Raw genomic sequence first — 18,214 nt, forward strand, 5'->3', positions numbered from 1 at the left:
GGGCGCATCCAGCTCACCGGAGCCGCTGGTCTCCAGGCAGCCACACACCTAAGGCCCATAATCCTGGGACTCTCTCTGGATTAACTCCAAGTGCCCAGCTTCTCCTGCGCCCAGGCCCTGTCCCTGTGGCTGGCTCCGGTCCCAGTGCCCACGTTGGAAGGCCGGCTGTGGGCATCTCGGCTTGGTCTCCAAGGAGACCATTTATGTAAGTTGAAAGCATGTGAACAATTTCACATGTATTTTATAGGTGTGGGCCTCTGTTTATGTAGTAAAAGTGCAGATGTATTTAATAAGCCCTGGTATGTGCGTCCTGGGCCAGACTCTCCTTGGTGTTTTGTAAACAGCAGTTCATTTAACCTCCGAACAACATGCTGCGGTGATCTGATTCACGTTCCCAGCTTGCAGATGAGGCCCCTTCGGCCCAGAGAGGGTAATTATGGGTCAAAGTCACACAGCGAGGAGGTGGCAGAACCAGTGTTCCCACCCAGCTGTTCTGGCTCCAGAATCCATGTTCCCTAGCGCCGTTCTGGCTCTTGGTGAGAAAAGTAAAGACTGAAGTGAGACATCAGCTACCCCCAGAGCACGACGGGGAGAAGAGGACACAGCGAACCCCAATTCAGTCTGTTAGGTTTTGGCTTGTATCCGTTTTCCGGAGCTGACGTAACAAAGCGCCACAGACTAGTGGCTTCAACAACAGAAACTTATTTCCTCACAGTTCTGGAAGCTTGGCGTCCAAAATCAAGGTGTGGACAGGGTTGGTGTCCCCTGAGGTCTCTTTCCCTGGCTTGTAGATGGCTGCCTTCCCTCTAAGTGTCTGTGTCCTAATTTCCTCTCCTTAGAAGTACGCCAGTCATTGCGGGTTAGGGCCCACCCTAATGGCCTCATTTTAACTTCATTATCTCTTTAAAGGCCCAGTCTCCACGTACAGTCACATTCTGAAACGCTGGGGGTTAGGACTTCAACAGGTGAATTTAGGGGGGAACCAATCCAGCCCATAACAATGGCCAAATGATAAAATATGACAGAGCTAATGGTGGATACATGGTATTTGTTTTGTTTTGGGTGGGTAATTAGGTATATATATATATATATATTGTTTGTTTGTTTGTTTTTAATGGCGGTACTGGGGACTGAATCCAGGACCTCATTTATGGTAAGCATGTGTTCTACCACTGAGCTATAACCCCCTTAGTACACAGTGCTTGTCATATTAATCCCTACACTGCTCTGTATGCACAAAATATTTCATAATAAAAAAGTGAGTGTGGTTGATAACAGCACTGCGTTTCAGCAATGGTGGTGACACACTGGGTGGGAAGGTGCAGGAATCTGGGAAGGAAAACAACAGCCACCTGCAGCCTCTCTGCTGTCCCCATCGGTCTCCTCAGCCCTGGCTGCACATTAAAAGCACCTGAGAACATTTGGAAGTCTGAGCCCCACCCAAGATCAATGAAATCAGAATCCTGGGCAGAGCCTCGGTTATTGGCGGGTGAACAAATTCCCCAGGCGATTCTAATACACACCAGGGCGGAGAACCGCTGCTGGGAGCCCACGGCTCTCAGACCTTAGCTACCCAGGAATCACCTGGGCGGCTCGTTAGGCTCTAGGATGCTGGGCGCTGCCTCCAGGCTTCTGAGTCGGTAGCTCTGGGATGGGGCAGAGATGTTGTGGTTCTTATCAGTTCCCAGGTGATGCTGGTGTGGTTGATGCAAGGGCCACACTTTGAGGACACTGCTCTGCGGGGCTGCACGCTGCGGACAGACGCCTGTTGTCTGACAAGTACAGGGCTTTATACAGATGGGCATGGGAATGCCTAGGAGGGGTACCCCCTCCAGCACATCCCCACTGCTCCCTGTTGCTCACGTGGGCAGGTGTCAGTGGCTGGACCTGTCAGGTAAGGCATCCCTCTCTCTCCCCCATTCACCCATCAGTACATCTTTTTTCAGTCCCCGCCAAGTTTCGGGTACCGTTCTAAGGGCTGGGATTGCAATGCTGAATCAGACCTAGTGTCTGCCCTGGAGGAAACAACACTGAAGGGGAAACTTTCTCTCTCACACTCTCCTTCCCTTCCCTCCCGTGTGGGTTTCAGGCTGTCCGTGGCCCCCAGCCTATTGTTTAAGCCTGTGTGCCATGGACATCCTCACGTGTGTGAATAAAGAGGCAGGATACAACACTGTGCTTATAATGCGATTGCTACTGTCTTAAAACGTATTTTTAAAAGACTGCGAGACAATACATCAAAATGTTAAGAAAGCAACTGTTGACCCTGGAAAGGGCATGATGGGTGAGTTTGCTTTCTTTCTTAGACTTTTCTCTTTTGATTTTTCTATAATGAACATGTATTACTTTTATAATTAAAAAAACTCATATAAACACCCTCTTGCCCCGTGTGTGTATGGGTGGGGGGGGTGTGTGTGTGCATGTTTGTACACACACCTATACTTGTGGCCCAGGGTAGAGACGCTTTATGCTCAGAGAAATGACTCACGTTAAATTTAGGAAGTGGCTTTATTTCAGTGTGATCAGAGGGGAGACATTTGATTTCTCACAGAACATGTCACTGATACAATATCGCCACCTCCACATAATTGAGTTTTTCTGCACAACGAAAGTTGACCCATTTACACAGCAATTCCCCAGCAAGTAACTGCTTAACAGCACTGTCTCTAAAACAAATCTCTCGCAGCTTTTTTCCAGGATTTAGACTCTTAGGAGAATGTGCAGGGCTAGCTCCCCCTTCCCCCATCCCCAGGACGTGATGCCGGGGAGAATGCAGTATTTTCGCTTTGCTCTCTTGCACTGAGTAGTAATTGTCACTTTCCAACAGACCAGTGTGACAAGCCATGCAAGTCCAGCGATTCCCAGGAGGGGCGGAGAGGGGCGGAGGGGGCTGCTTCTGCTTGGATCACATCGCTGCCGCCTGCCGGGTGCTATGAGCCGGGCACGTGTGAAATCCCTCTTGCCGTCGTGCTTTAGTTTGTGCAGGTCCAAGACTCTAGAGTCCAGGTGTGCTTTCTGAAGTTCCTCCGCGAACTTCTTTGGTTCCTTTTCCCCAGGGCCCCAGGCTCTGGAAGACTCTGTATACCACATAGAAAGAGCCACAACGTTTACTAAGAATCTTCCAGGTGAAATCCTACCTGGGCTCCCCCAACTCTGTCCCCACAACAACGCCACGGCGTAGATGTCATCGTCACCCCATTTTATGTGACGAGGGTACAGGAGGCACCGAGGGGCTGAATACTTTCCCCAAGTTCCTGCAGCTGATGAGAACTAAAGTCAGGATTCGAATTTGGGTCTAACTCAACCCTGAACTTTTCCACCATCATCTTTTTTTCTCAGAAACACGAATTAAGGTAAAATAATAATAAAAATATTAATACCCAAACTCCATTATTCCACACTAATTCCTTTCCAATTGTTGAGGGATCCCTCATCCAAACTGGCTCCTCACAAGAAGTTACAGTGCCCGTTGCCCCGATTCTGACGTTTTGGTTCATGTGTGCAGCTCTGCTGTGGCGATGCTGAAATACTGAAAATATGCTGAAGGTCCCATTCACTAGCTCCCCTCCTCCCCTCACCAGGTTCCCCACCCTCTTTAAAATTCAGGTGAAATTCTCATAACCTATAGTTTACTGTTTTATTTTTGTTTTCTCACTGACATATAGTTGACGTACAATATATAGTTAACCATTTTAAAAGTGAACAACTCAGTGGCATTTAGTACATTCACTATGTTGTGCAACCAACCACCACCTGGATTTGTTCCAGAATATTTTCATCACCCCAAAAGGAAACCTTGTTATCTATTGAGCAGTTGCCCCCCATTCTGTCCTCCTCCTGGCCCTCGGAACCACCACTCACTAGCTTCTGAAGGCCCAGTACTGCATGCCCGGGTTAGGCTTCCTGTCCCAGCCTGAAGTCTGTCCCAGCTCCCTCTCCACCTCCCTGGGCGGGATTTTCCAACCTGAAGGGGCCATCCGAGCCACCCGCAAGCCCCTTCCATGCGGCCCTCCTGCCCTCCCAGGACAGCAGCCCCTAAGAGGGCTTGCGCTTGGAGTCTCCTCCCTTCAGTCTGTTGGTTCTGAATGGCCAGAGGTGTAGAGACCATGACAACTGGGTAAGTAGAATGTCAATGAGTTTGCTTGACCCCAGTGGAAAGTGGAATCTGCTTAATTGCAAAGTATGAACCAGCAGGACAAAAACCCAGCCCCTGTGTCTCTCCAGTTCTACCATTTGTTACCATCTACACATAGTAGCATTCACTCTTGGGAAAAAGCAGACGCTCAGCAGGGAAACACATTTTTGAGGGGCCTTTGCTTCTATGATGGAGAGAACAGCTACTTTGCCTGAAAGATGAGTGGACTGCACGTGCTACGGGAGGACAGGATTCTAAAACACATGTGCTGGTTACAGTGTAGAAAACATTCAAAACCCGTATCTCCTGTAGCCTTCTCAACAACAGAAAATAATGGTATTATTCCCATTTTGCAGACACGGACATTAAAGGAGTCAGAAGTGAAAGGACTTGCCCGGGGGGCTGCACAGCTGGAAATGGCAGGCAGGCCTTCCTGACCCCCAAATCAGTGCTCTTTTCAGGGTACTGGGTGTTATGGACTGAAGGTTTGTGTCCCTCCCAAATTTCTATGTGGAAACCTAACCTCTCATGTGATGGTATTGGGAGGCGGGGTCTTTGGGAGAGGAGTGGGTCATGAGGGCAGGGCCTTCGTAACTGGGATTAGTGTCCTTATAAAAGAGACCCCAGAGAGCTCCCTCCCCTCCTCTGTCATGTGAGGACACAGGGGAGAAGGCCGTCTATGAACCAGGAAGTGGGCCCTCACCAGATACGAGACCTGCCAGCGCCTTGATCTTGGAATCCCCAGCCTCTAGAACCGTAAGAAGGAAATGTTGCTGTCTAAGCAAGCCATCCAGGCTGTGGCGTTGTGTTACAGCAGCCCAAGCAGGCTGAGACGTGGGCTTCCCCTTGCCCTGGTCAGGGTTGATTCCCCAGGGAAACAGAGCAGGTCACGGCCAGGGAGAATTGCCAGGGCTTTCCCAGGCACCATCCCTAGGTTTCCACTCGCTTGAATCTGTCAGATCTGTCAGGGCCTGATTGAATGAGCCAGAGTCAGAGGCCAGAATCATCCTCTCAGCCTCCCTGTATCCGGTGAGTAGAGACACCTGCATATGAATCGGACCTCTCATCCCAGGCATTTCTGAATTCAGTGGAGTGCAGAAGTGTGATCCATGTCCTCATTTACTCTTCCCTGCTTCTCGACCACCCCCTACTTTACACGCTATGTTAGTCACACTGAGCTATTTGCAGTCCCTAAGCAGGCCAGAAAGTTCCTACCCCCATGCTGTTAACAATTACTGTGATGATAACAATGGTGATACCTCTCTCCTGTGTCCTATTAATGAGCTAAGTCCTACACCTGAGCTATTTCATTTAACCTGTTCTCCCCTCCCCCCACAACCTAATGAAGTTGTTATGGTCAATCCCATTTCACAGATGAGCAGACTGAGGCCCAGAGTGGCTGAGTGCCGGGCTTTGAGCCAGACAATCTGGGTTCATGCCCAGCTCTACCACTATCTAATTAGTCTGCTCTTGGACAAATTCCATCTCTCTTCCAGCTCCAGTATCTTGCAAAACACTGAGCATGATGAACCTGCCTCATGGGGCTGTTGTGAGAATTAAATTAGATGGGCACAACATTTGGCACGTGGTCAGTATTTCAAAAATGTTCAGAAGTATTCTTGTAAGTGGCCAAGAAAGAAATTCAGCTCAGCTCTAATTCCAAACCCTGCTCCTCTTCCTGTTCCTGGTTCAAGACCCAGCTGGTCTACCCCTCCTCCCCCCATCCTTCACCACTGCGGGGGGAGGCATCCGTTCCCCTCTTTTGGGGATGAGTGCACTGGTGCTCAAGCAAGATTCCAGGTGCATCTAATGCCGCTCAGAACTTCTAGGAAGGGTTTTCTGATATCCTCCTGCTATCCTTTCTTTGCTCCTTTCCCTTCCAAGTTGAGTAAACACCCTTTCCCCTCTACACCCTGTCATCTGTGCCGCTTTCTTGCAGATCCAGAATCACATGACACCCCATCTCCCCCCCAGAACCAGGAACCTCTGGGAGATCCTGTTGTAATCCTATCATCTCTGTATGCCCCCAGGTCCTAGCACAGGGCCTGGGCAACAGAAGGGCTTCAGAAGGGGCTTGCTGAAGAAACAAGTGGGTTATAATCAGGTAAGTCAGCACTCAGTGTCGTTTGGTCACAGCCCCTCCCCACCAATACAAACAGGAGAGCTGGAGGTGGAGGGTGGAAAGACAATGGAAGCTTTTGAGGGTAACTCTTCATGCCCTGCTAGAAGTCAGCGGAAAGATACTTTCTTGTCTGTATGCCTAAGAAATTTGGCTGAATTTCAATACAATGAGAGGATGGGTTTGAGGGCTGGGGGAGCAAGGCAGAGAGAAGAGGAATTCTCAGTTTCCTAGGCATGTCCTGTTACGGGTAGAGAAGTACATTCTTTGCCATTATAGACAAGGGGAAAGATGGAGTCTCATAACGCTTGAAACTAGAATTACAGTGAGATTTGTGTCTGGGAATTTCTGTTCCAGAAGTCCTTGGAGAGCCTCCTATGACAGCACACACACCCCCACTCTCTCTCCCCCGACTTTGCTTTTTTCCTCCTAGCACTTGAGCACAACCAGACACATCAGATATTCATTCACTGCCTGTCCTCCCCATGCCCTCCAGGCAGGTATTTTGTCTGGGTTCCCAGCTGTGTCCCCAGGGCCTAGAACAGCCCTGGCACTTAGTAGGCCTGCAGGAGTCTCTGTTGAAGGCTGGATGAATGATTTGAATGCACAAGCTCTCCCTGCTCCTGCTGCCAGGTGGGCCGGGCAGGATCAGCATCCTTCCCAACGTACAGGTGAGGAGGCAGCAGACCGAGGGCCAGGAACCGGGCTGGCCTGAAGGTCGGGGACACTCAGGTGCCCTGTCCGATGGGCTGTGTGCGACCTTGGGCCAGCCTCGCGCCTTCCAGAGCTGGAGTTTTCTCCTCTACGCCGCCGGGAGGGCGCCGGGCCCCCCAGGGCACCCCTCGCGGCAGCTCGCCCGCCTGCCGCGACTTGCCCAAGGTCACCCCCGCCCCAGCCACGACGGTCCGCCGCGGGAGGGCCCGGGGGTCCGCGCCCGGACGCCGGCTCCCCCGCCCCCGCCGCGGGGTTTTGGGGTGGGGGCCGGCGCGGGGCGGTCCCGGGGCGCCGCGCGCGCTGACGCCGGGCCCCGCGATGCGGCGGGGACGGGGCGCGGGGGGAGGCGGCGTCGGCGGGCGTTCTCCTTTTGTGCGAGTGCCGGCGGCTCGGCTTCTCGAAGGTAAACAGCGTTTCCTCTTCCTCCTCGATGCGTCTCTTCCTTTTATAGTTATTTCTCGCCTGGCACTCGCCGGGGCTGCTGCTGCTGCTGCTGCTGCTGCCGCCGCGGCGGGGGCCGCTCGCAAACCTGTGGCGGTGACGTGAGACCGGCCAACCCGGAAACGGCGGCGGCGGCGGCGGCACCCGAGGCTCCGAGGCTCCGAGGCTCCTGCGCTCCAGCGCCCGCGGCCGCGCTCCCCTTGCCACTCCCCTGGGCCGCCAGGTACGTGCCCCGGGCTCCGCTGGCGTCGCCGCCGCGGCCGCCAGGCTCGCCCGCGCGCGCCCTGGGAGCCGATCTGCACCCGGGGAGGGCGTGGGGTGCGGGGCGCGCGCGTGGTGGGTGCGGGGAGAGGTGGGGTGCAATCCAGGCCACGCGGGGCCGGGCGCCCAGCGGTTGGAGAGGGGGCGCCGCAGGAGTGGAGGCCCCCCCGCGCGAGGGGCGCCCCGAGGAGGCGCCTCGGGTGGGCTGGGGCGGGAGGACGCGAGGGGCGCACGCCGCGGGGCAGCCGCCCGGGTCCACCCAGCTGCGGGGAGCGCGCAGCAGCGCCCCGCGCCGGGAGGGAGCGGGTGCCCGGGGTAGCTACTCCCCCGCGGACCCCTCCTGCGCGCCAGGTTAGGGCGCAGGGTCTGACCCCGGGCTCCGTGCACCCCTCCAGCTAACTTCCATTGGAGGCTTGGAAAACCAGTCTCAGAATTGAGGAACTGGAGGGGGTGAAAAAAAGTCTCCATTGGCTTCAAGACTTCCTCCTAGGGTAACCACCCGCCTGTGTTTAAAAAGCACTTCCTCTTTGCCCTTTATCTTTTCATCATTTTTTTTTTTTTAATGGAAGTTCAGTGTTAACGGGTGGGTGCCCTTGCAGCCTGCAGGGCTTTCCTGGGGCTGTGGACACATACCATGGGTCTCGAACCTGTGTGTCCTGTATTGGCGGTGGGAGGAAAGAGGAACCGAGGGCTTCCCTTACTGGAGCCCCGGGGTTGTGGAGGGGGGCGGTTTTGATCCTCACTCCGCCGCAGAAATGGAGCCGGTGGGGGAGGAGTTGAGCGGGAAGGAGGCACCGCAGGGTAGTGTCATGTGGAGTATGCACCTATGTTTAATTCCTGACTTTGCCACTTACTAGCTGTGTGACCTTGGGCAAGTTGCTTGCCCTCTCTGAGTCTTAGGTGCCCGTCTGTAAAATGCGCTGCTTTGAGTTGGGCCTGGAGAAAGTGAGCGTGGATTTACTAGCCTGGAGAGGGTGCAATGGGGAAAGTGTCATTGTTAGTCATCTTTAATTTTTGCCTCCCCACAGTCTAGAAGGGGGAACTGGGGCACATGGGAGGCTCTCCATAGATATTTGTGAAATGAATAGGTGGATGGTGACTTTTGAGAAGGGAGTGGGTGGGTGTGGTTCCACATTTTGGCTTCCCTGCCCTGTAACATCCATTTCCCAATCCTTGGAGAGCCCCATTTGGCCACCTGGGATACATGTAATCCACCCCCTTCCCGAGGAGGATTATCTTGTGAAAATATTGACTCCTTATGAAAAGGAGCTTAAACTCTGACTTTGAGCCTCCCCTATTCTTGGAAGATTGCATTTGGTAGAAATGAAAAGGAATCCTCGTTTTGATTGCCACCACCAGATGACTGGCTGGGGCGGGCTGCCAGGGCTGACAGCTGGGCTGACTTCCCAGGCCTGGGGGTTCCTGTAAACGTGGAGGAAGCTGGGGGAAAGGTGGGCTTTCTCCCTGGTGGGGCAGGCAGAAGTGGTCTGCTGGCCCTGAGTTTTCTTCCTGGGGAGGCACGTTGTAATTTGCATTATCTGGATCCTTACTGGATTTCAGGCACGGGGCAGGGGGAGCCTGTGTGATGAGGAAGGCTAGGGTGGGTTCATGCACCAGGGTGCTAGGATGTGGCCTTCAGATAAAGGCCCAGTATGTGTTTTTGCATTTCACGTTGGGAGATTCTCAGGAAATTTTGTGTTCTCTGATAGCCATCCCTTCCTTTCCTTTCTTAGCTCCCAAAGGCTTCTGTGTCCCTTTCTTAGGATCCTTAGCTGTGTGTGTGTGTGTGTGTGTGTGTGTGTGTGTGTGTGTGTGTTCCCACTTCTGGAGGACACGGGATGAGCCTGAGGGCTACTGTTATTTTAAGAAGCAACAGCAGGCACCTCTGTGCGGGGCCAGCTGTGGTTAAGCAGGTGCAGATTCATTTTTAAGATGTAGAGTGGGCGTAGTTACCTATGAAGTAGAGATTTTATTTTCATCTTACCACTTAGAGAAAGTGCAGGACTTGGCCCGAGACCCTCGCCGATTAAGCAGCCAATTCAAGGTTCTCTCTTGAGTCTTCCATCTGCAAAGCTCTCTCCCTCTTTCCTGCAGACCGTGCTCCCTTCTGAATGGCCTTTGTGTTTCCCCTGGCACCTGGCAAGCTGTCTGGCATATGCTGGATACGCAGCACATTTTTTTTTGACAGAATGAACAAAAGTGTGAGGATTTCCCCTTTGCTCTTTATGGAGGTACAGTCTGTCTCCACCTCAAGGTCGGTGCACTGGCCCGTAGGTGACCTTGATATTATTCTCCGCTGGTTCCTGCAAGTGTGTCTTGATTCTCTCTTGTGGAATCCCAGTCCCCAGCAGCTCTTACCTCAGAACCAAGAGCCCATGGCAGGAGGGACTCCTGAGGGACGCGGGTGCCAGGAGGTTGTGGCCTCACGCTCTGCACCACCGCTGTTCCCTTGATTGAACAGACCACCGTCCTGTGGCTTCGCGGTCTGGGACTTGGCCATCTCCAGCGAAACCATCTTCCAGTGAGGGAGCATTGTGGAAACAGTGTGGTGTCAGTGAAAAATCAGATTTTAAATTGGTACACTTAATGAGATGCTGGCCTGAGAGCCTTAGAGAGGTCACAACCTTCTTGGAACTTCCTTTTCCTCGTCTGTAAATGGCAAAATCATCCCTGCCCCCTCCCATCCAGTTCACTGGGCTCCTGGACACGAGGACGGGATCTGTAGTCACACCTCACTTGCCCTTACTGCTGTGTGCTGGTCACCAAGTTTCTTCTTTACCTCTTGGAGCCTCAGTGTTCTCATTTATAAAATGGGACGATCTATGGTGGGGGGGTGTATTGCTCATTGCAGTGTCAGTGAAGCTCTTAGCACAGCCCCCCAGTAAACAGCCCTCATCCTCAGTGATTGTTGTTAGCAGCAGCAGCAGTAATGTTCAATGTGTCCTCAATGAGAGCATAAGCATCTCAAGGGCCAGACCCAGCTCTCTTTTTTGACTTGAATTGGAGCTTCTTGAGAGAAGTGAATTGAGGAAGGGGGACAGGGAAGGGCCAATTTTATTCTTCTGCTCCTTTCCTGTCTGGGACACTTGATAAAGTCCTGATAAAGGAAGAATCATCATGATCCTGTTTTTCATCCATTTCTGAGGGTAAAAGGTCTTTTTTCCTCTTGGTCATAAAGTCCTCTTTTTATATGCCTGTGACATTCATGTCATATCTTCTCATAACCTTCACATCCACTCCTTCCAGATTTCACACAAGAATTGACCCTCCTAGATTCTCAGATGGACAAAGTTCCTGTTGCATCGGTAGAACTTTGGGAGTTATATCTTTGATGCTCTTAAAAGGGGTGATTGGCCTCACCAGGTTAAAAGGAAGGTAATAACTTTGTAGCCAGGGATGGATAAGGTTGACGGCAATTGTATTTCCCCCTCTCATCCTTTTCTGCTTTAGAGGTGGCTGGGTATGGGTTTGTGGGGCAGACTGTCTGGGTTTCCAGCCTGGCTCTGCTGCTTACTGGCTCTGTGACCTCGGACAAGAGACTTCCTCTCTCTCTCTGTGCTTTTGTCATCTTTCCAGTGAGGAAAAGTTACCACCACTTGGAAAGGTTGTTGTGAAGATCAACTCAGAGTTGATATGGGAAGCCTCTCGGCACAATGCATGGCGCATAGTAGGTGGTCAATAAGTATCAATTACTTTCCCGCCACCCCTGGGCTCTCTGCATCCCGGCTGTAGTCCCATTGTCCTGTCCCTCCATTAGCTGGGCTCCAGTTCCCACTAGGGATCAAGCCCTTGGCTGGTAGCTTCTTCCTAAATTCAAGTTCAAGCTTCCATGCTTTCCCAACCCACCTGCTGACCGACCACATTATGGTGCTTCCACTGAACCGAGAGGTCCTTGCACCAGAGCTTGTCAAGGAGAGTGAACTGGGGAGTCACTGAGTTTACGTTCTGTCCCATAGATTTTTTTTTTCCCTCCTTTCCAAAGACTTACTAGCTGCCATCTGCTCCCAGAGAAGGAGACATCGTGTTCATAAATACATAAATAATCGAAGTCGACGAGGAGATTTGTTTAAAGAAGTGATGCTGAGAATGAGTTTTATAAATATTTAAGATAATCTGCAACCATTAGAGGAATTGCAGGGTTTATTAAAAAACTGAAAGCATGTCTTGGAAGGGTTCCTTTTCTTTCTAAGTTCAGTGAATGTCAACAGTAGAAAGTAAGGGAAGAACGTTTTCTGAGCATGGATGCAGGGCCCGTGGTGGGTAGGTGGGCTGCCAGTCTGTCTGTCTCTGCTGTCAGGTGTTGGCAGTTGTGCACTCATCCATTTATGGGGGCTGGTGGGTGCGGAGCATGAGGGTAGCCACATCCACAGAACGCAGGGTGAAGCGCCTCAACATCTGGAAGCTGCCCAGGCCTCCTGGAAACTCAGGGCTGGTGGGTAACACACGCCAGGAATCACGCTGGGGGCTGCACATTTCGGATCCCACTCATGACAGTCATTGACAGGCTTCTAGACAGGTTCCTGACACTTTGCCCTGTGATGCTCTGGGCTGTGGACCACAGTTTGAGTGGAGAGAGCTTAGAGGTCCCCACCCCCCCATTCATTTGGGACCCCAACTGACACTGAGGATACAAATCGGAACATGAGCCTGAGGGCTCCTGGCAGCTGATGGCTTAGTGAGTGGAGGAAGTCACACGATGAGAAGAGAAGATGGTGGGAACGTCAAAGGGTGGTGGAGAAGAGCCCTTCTTTACCCACCGGGAGGTGCTCCATAGCCTCGCAGGGCCTGGGGGTAGGAGGTGGGGGGACAGGAGGGAGCAGGGTGAGCGGGCCAGGCCTTCCCATGTGATGGGGTTTGGAAGGGCTGAGCAGGAACCTCACACTCAGAATTTCAGGTTTTAGGCGTCCTGTGCTCTTAATTGAGTAGACGAGGGAACTGGTATCCAGAGGGGAAGCATCCTGTCCAAGAGGAAAGTCAGGACCGGAACCCAGGTCTTTGGGCTCCCAAGCTGGCTTTTCACACTGCATCTGCCTGTGAACACCTTGGTGCTGGCTTAGGGAAAGGCTCCGAGGCCAAGGGGATCCTGGGGGCTACATGTCCTTCCCCAGCTCAAAAGGTACCTCTGCCCTTGACCTTCCTTTGGCAGGGGACCAAGCCCTTAAAACCCACAGTGGAAAAAAAGGCCCAACATGGGAAAAGTGATGGCTTTGAAACCATGCACCCCATCAGAGACCAGTGCCTCCTCTCCCCGCCTCCAGCCAGCATCCTCTGATAAGGAGGGGAAGGACAGGGGGTGCAGAGGAGTTAAGGATGGGAAGAAGCTTGGGCAGCAGGAGGAAGAAACGCTCCATCCTTGACTCATTTACTTAGTGCAGTCTCCTGCTACCGGCTCTGTCTGGCCACTTGGAGCTTGTTGGAATTTAACCCCAGCGTCCACTCGGCAAACACTCTTGGATGGTGGAGCTGAGGGCACCCTGGCCCTGGCCCTCAGCAGCTGTGTGACCTTGGGCAAATCGTGATGCCTTGTGGTCTTGGATGAAGCTGGACTTGGATAATTTGCCTCTCCGAGTTATTTGGAGGGCTACGTGAGGTAACGTGCCTACGAGCTGCTAGCAAGTGCCGTGCAGAAACACTCCAAAAGGTATGCCCTCCCCTAAGGACATAGTCACAGCTGGGTGGAAACTGACTTGTCCCGTGCTGCTTCCAGGCCAGGATTCTGTCCTTCTGGCAGTGACATGGGATATGGATTTGAAGAGAGGGCGAGTGTTTCTGTAAGATGGTTCTAAACTGCTGCGATGCCTTTTTGCAAAACCGAGCACTGTGGTTGGCCTCTCTGGAGTTCTTCTTTGAAAGGGGACAGTGACAGGGGGAGAGCCATGGATCTTGGGGCCACGTACATCTTGGCTCACATGTGACTCCCTAGCGTGGAGTCTTCTGCAAACTACCTGCCTTTCCCCGCATCCCAGTGCCTGGTTTTGCACCTCACTGTAGCTCTTAAGTCAGAAGCCAGCTGAATGTGCCTGGCTTAGGGCCTGGTATCTCCCAGATGCTCAATAATTCGAGTCCCCTGTCCACTTAGCCTCAGGGTCTGGGACTTGGGGAGAGGAGCATGTCGACCATGGGAGGCCTTACTAAGCCAGTCTGTGCGCCAGCCCGGCCCCAGCTTTGCTCAAAACCAGAGTTGAAGGAGAATGCAGAAGACAGTGAGGAAGTGAAACCTGGGCAGTAACATCCTGAAATGTCTGCTCTGCTCCCCTGAACTCTGGGTTTATGTACTGCCCTGAGCTCTGGAGGCACCAGAGACCAGCCAGGGGGTGCCTTCAGATCAAACAGGCTGCAGTGAGAGCCCAGGGATGCTTCATGGTCATTCAGAACACAAACAGGCCTTCATCACCGGCAGGGGTCCAGAGGACAGAGCATCGGGGTGGACTGGAGGGGTGGGGGAGCAGGAGGTGGGGAGAGAGGCAGCGTATCTGACGCTTTGTGTAGCATCTATGGCCTAGGCAAAGGCCTCCCTGGTGACAAAGCTCCCATAAAGGTCATGTTATGGGTTTTTGTGATTTTTTTTTTTATTTCCCTTATGATAACAGCAGCTTTCCCTTATTGAGCATGGACAGTGTGTACTTTGCAGGTTGTTCCTTAGCTTCACAGTAACTGTGAGGCAGGGGATGTTACCCCCATCTTACAGACGAGGAAACGGAGAACACTTAGAGGCTGACGAGAAGCAGAGCTGGAGTTCAAAGGGCTATGCCAGCTTCAAGGCGCACCTGCTGTTTTTACTACCTCTTTTGACTGTACCTCGAACGTAACTTGCAAAATCTCTGAAGGGAGCTGTCTGGCAGAGAGCAGAGACTGTTGCTGCTGGATGTTGCTGGAAGACAGGGGTGGTTTTTCTAAGCGAGCATCTCGTTGTGATGGGCATCTCCGCAGCCATCCCGGCCAAGAGCCACCTACCGTGAACTTGTCAGCCAAGGAAGTTCAGAATGTATCAGTTACTCTTGCAAGTTGATTCCTTGGGCTAATTTGGGTGGTGAGGTTTTTGGTAAATTCAGTGTGAAACGGATTCATGCTATTTATGCACCTCTGTGTGTGTGTGTGTGGAGGGAGTTAATTAGGTTTACTTATTTATTTAGTCTTAGAGGAGGTACTAGGGTTTGAACGCAGGACCTCATGCCTGCTAAGCATGCATTTTACCACTTGGGCTTTGCCCTCCCCCTGTAACACACCTCTTGATGCATTCATTTGGTGTTGGGATGTGTAGCACATGCATTACTGCGTTACTCTGCCCATTCGCAGCCCTGCAAGAGAAAGGTGTAGGGGAAGGACACGTGCTGTGAGTTCATGCCTTGGGCCGGGTGGTTGAATTTGAAAGGAAGATCCCAGTGTTTGGGCATTGGGCATTGCAGACTTGAGACAATAAAGTGGATACAGGATGAATATCTCTGCTTGTAGCATCCCCCTCATGTGTGAATTTGCCAGAATGGTCTATGCATGTGTTCCCTCTTCCCCACTGTTTCTTTTGTCTGACCATAACTTGGGCATGCTTAAGCTTCCTGGGTAGGAGAGTCAAGAATCCATGTTTTCAACAAGCGCTCTCAAGTGATGCTGATGCAGTGGTCCCTGCATCAGAGGGACCCACACATAGCATCATCTTTTGCCTGTGGACTGTCTGTTTCTAACTCTGGGTGTGCTGGGGTGGGGCAGGTGGTGTGAGATGGAAAGGATGTTGAAGCTCACCTTGTCCCATCCTTTTTAGCCATTTTCAGTCCACAGCCCACGCAGAAGACAGAATTTGTAAGGTGTGGGTTGGGAGGTGAGCAGTAAAAGAGGAAGCATCTCCCAGCTGGAGGTGACTGACCTTGGGGCCACCCACCCGGTGCTGAGGAGGTCAGTATCTCAGGAGGGTCAGCTCATCTAGGAGTCCTGCTTGGGGAGGTCTGCTTCTCATCCAGGTGGGTCAGACAGCCAGTGGGGGCCCAGAGAGGTAATGTGAGTTGCCCAAAGTCACAGGAATTTGAAAATCATCTAGGCCACTCATTGAAAGAATGAGCGACCAGGCCAGGGAGGTAAAAGCCCTCCTAAGGGCCACATGGCCAGCTTGTGGCCCAATGGGGAGTTCTTGTGACCAGACAGCCTGCCGCGGGCAGGCGGGTTGCAGAGCCGTGGTGCCTGCCCTGGCGCTCACCCTCCTCGGAGGCCCGGTTTCCTGTTCTAATCCGAAACTGATTTTCTCTGGTTCCTAACAGACAGACACATCCCTCAAGTCCCCAGCGCACCAGAGGAGAAGGAACCTTACACAGTAGTCACATCTCAGTGGTGGGGTCTGGAATCTGTACAGCAGGCAAACTGCGCGGTGAAAAAGATTCTCACAGCCTCCTGGTTTGCCCCTGAAGGGTCGTTTGCACACACGAGGTTTCGTGCGTGTGATGCTGTGTATAACACACGTGTGTAAATGTACAGCATGAACAGTAGTGTACGGTGTACAGCAAAGTACCATGTGCAATACCCCCCAAAATAAAACAAATACATACAACAGGCAAAGTACACTTTTATTATTTACAGGTTTTTTAAACTGAAAAAAGAAAAGGGCATTGGACCCTTTGAGTCTAGTTGAATACGGCTAGGTTCAATGAGCTTGAAGTACAATTGCATTGCATGTTGTGATGCACTGAGGACATCTGCAGAATACGTAGTCGTCCTGACCCAACCGTGTTACTTATGCTACGTGAGAATGTACAGTTATTCCAGGGGGTCTGTCCTGCTTGAGTGTGGTTAACTTTGGTGAGAGTTTTGGGGGGTCCAGCGCCACAGTGGGAGACCCAGTGGACCAGAAGTACCCAGCCTCTCTTGGCCTGGGGAGGCCTGACTCAGTTTTTTGAATAAAAGCAGTCTCTGATCACAACAGCTCCAAGGTTCAGGGCTTTTACGACTGTCATTGTTGCTGCACATCTCAGCGCCCCATCCTGGAGCTGTTCTGAAAAGGGCCCTGGGCCCTTGGGGGATGCCAGCCTTTGGAAATGACCCCACCCCGAGGCCACCCCGGCTCCACCCGGGTGGAACTGTCTCTTTCCCAAGCAGTGTTGCTCAAAGTTTCAGTGGTGAAATGCAGGGGAAGTGTAGAAAAACAAATTTGCATACTTCAGACTTCACTCTCACCCTCTCTCTCTCTCAGAAGTAAATGAGGAATAAACGCGGTGTGACCTTTTGCATGTCCCCTTCCACCAGGGACCCTCTCTCCCGTGACTGTGATCCAGTGTAGTTGGAAAATGCTTCTCTCCAGCTAAACTGATCTTTGTCTCAAGACCTTGGGCATTTAAAACCCAAAGACAAGGAATCTGATCTTTTGTTCCATATCATATTAAATGGGGCAGGAGGGAGGGAGTATTTGATTCCACCTCGGAGCTTTGGAACTGCCACTCGGTAGGGAAAGGTGAAGAGCACCTGAGGGGCACCTGTTGATGTGCAGAGACCAGAATGTTCCATAAGAGCTCGCTTCAGAGAAAACCCAGTGGGTGCCTCCCCACCCCCACCGGTGTCTCCCCCGAGGATGTCTGTGAACTGTGTCATCCTGGGAAGGCACCTGTATCTTCTTGCTGGTGGCCAGCTGGGTCCTTGATTGACCCTTCTGGGTAGTCATGGCAATTTATGTCCAGAGCCATGAAAATCTTTGTAACCTTTTACCCAGGAACCCCACTTCTGGGATGCCCTCCTAAGGAAACAAACCAACAAATCTGGAAAAAAAGTTGCACAGAGCTCTTCAGCTCAGCTTTTTGGCAGTAACAAAATCAACTGGAGAGAACCTAAGCGTCTGACCATAACCCAGTACTCGACCAGTTTTGCTGGAGCCGCTCAGGCTGAGGGCCAGGGAGGCTGGACGAACCTGAACCAGGCGGTGGTTTACAGGGAAACAGATTGGAAGGAAATGCACCCCAAAATGGTGTCAAAGCTTGTGGGAGGGGATGAGAACGTGGGTGCATTTCTTTTCCTTTCTCCCTTTTACACATTTTCTGTAATGTGGTTATATTGCTTTTATTGGAAGAAAACCCCTTTTTCTCCTTTCTTCTAAGAAACCGAGAACTCTGCTGTCTCCAGGGAAAGAAAGAAAAGCAAAGTTTAGATTCTTTCATACATGGCGGACGACAAAACAGGCCAGTTCCTAAAATGGAGGCCCAGGCGTTCCTGAGGTTCCAGTGAGCACAGGCCTGCTAATAGGAGTATCAGACCCCCCAGCCCTGCGGGGAAGACAGTTAATCATAGTGAAGTAGTAGTTGAAGTAACCTGGGGACAGTGGTGGTCAGAGAGAGGTCAAATGAGTTTTCTAGACTCACCACACCCTCTCCTCGAGCAGCTGATGGGTGATTCAGGGCATTGAGAGACCTCAGTAGCAGGAACTCTCTCCGCAAGTCAAATGACATTATTTTCTGGGAAAGGTAAGGTGAGGGACATCTACGTGTGACAGTAGCACATTGTTTTCTGTTTGGGTGACGCCGTCTTCATCAGGAGAAAGCAGAAGTGGACTCCCGTTCGGATGCAGGAGCTGCTGC

At 52.0% G+C, this 18,214-nt stretch overlaps 1 protein-coding gene across 4 annotated transcripts in view; it reads left to right on the forward strand.

Moving 5' to 3' along the window:
* Positions 1–7,348: 7,348 nt before the first annotated feature.
* Positions 7,349–18,214, forward strand: part of CYRIB (CYFIP related Rac1 interactor B) — a 134,832-nt gene continuing 123,966 nt past the window's right edge. Inside the window, exon 1 of one of the 4 annotated variants that reach the window (XM_031439627.2) lies at positions 7,349–7,632. The gene's annotated coding sequence lies outside the window, so the exon portion shown is untranslated. The remainder of the gene's footprint in view (positions 7,633–18,214) is intronic. The other 3 variants (XM_064476847.1, XM_064476845.1, XM_064476848.1) reach the window with 3 other exon arrangements.

The sequence above is a fragment of the Camelus dromedarius genome, chromosome 20 (assembly GCF_036321535.1).
Source record: "Camelus dromedarius isolate mCamDro1 chromosome 20, mCamDro1.pat, whole genome shotgun sequence".
Lineage (NCBI taxonomy): Eukaryota > Metazoa > Chordata > Mammalia > Artiodactyla > Camelidae > Camelus > Camelus dromedarius.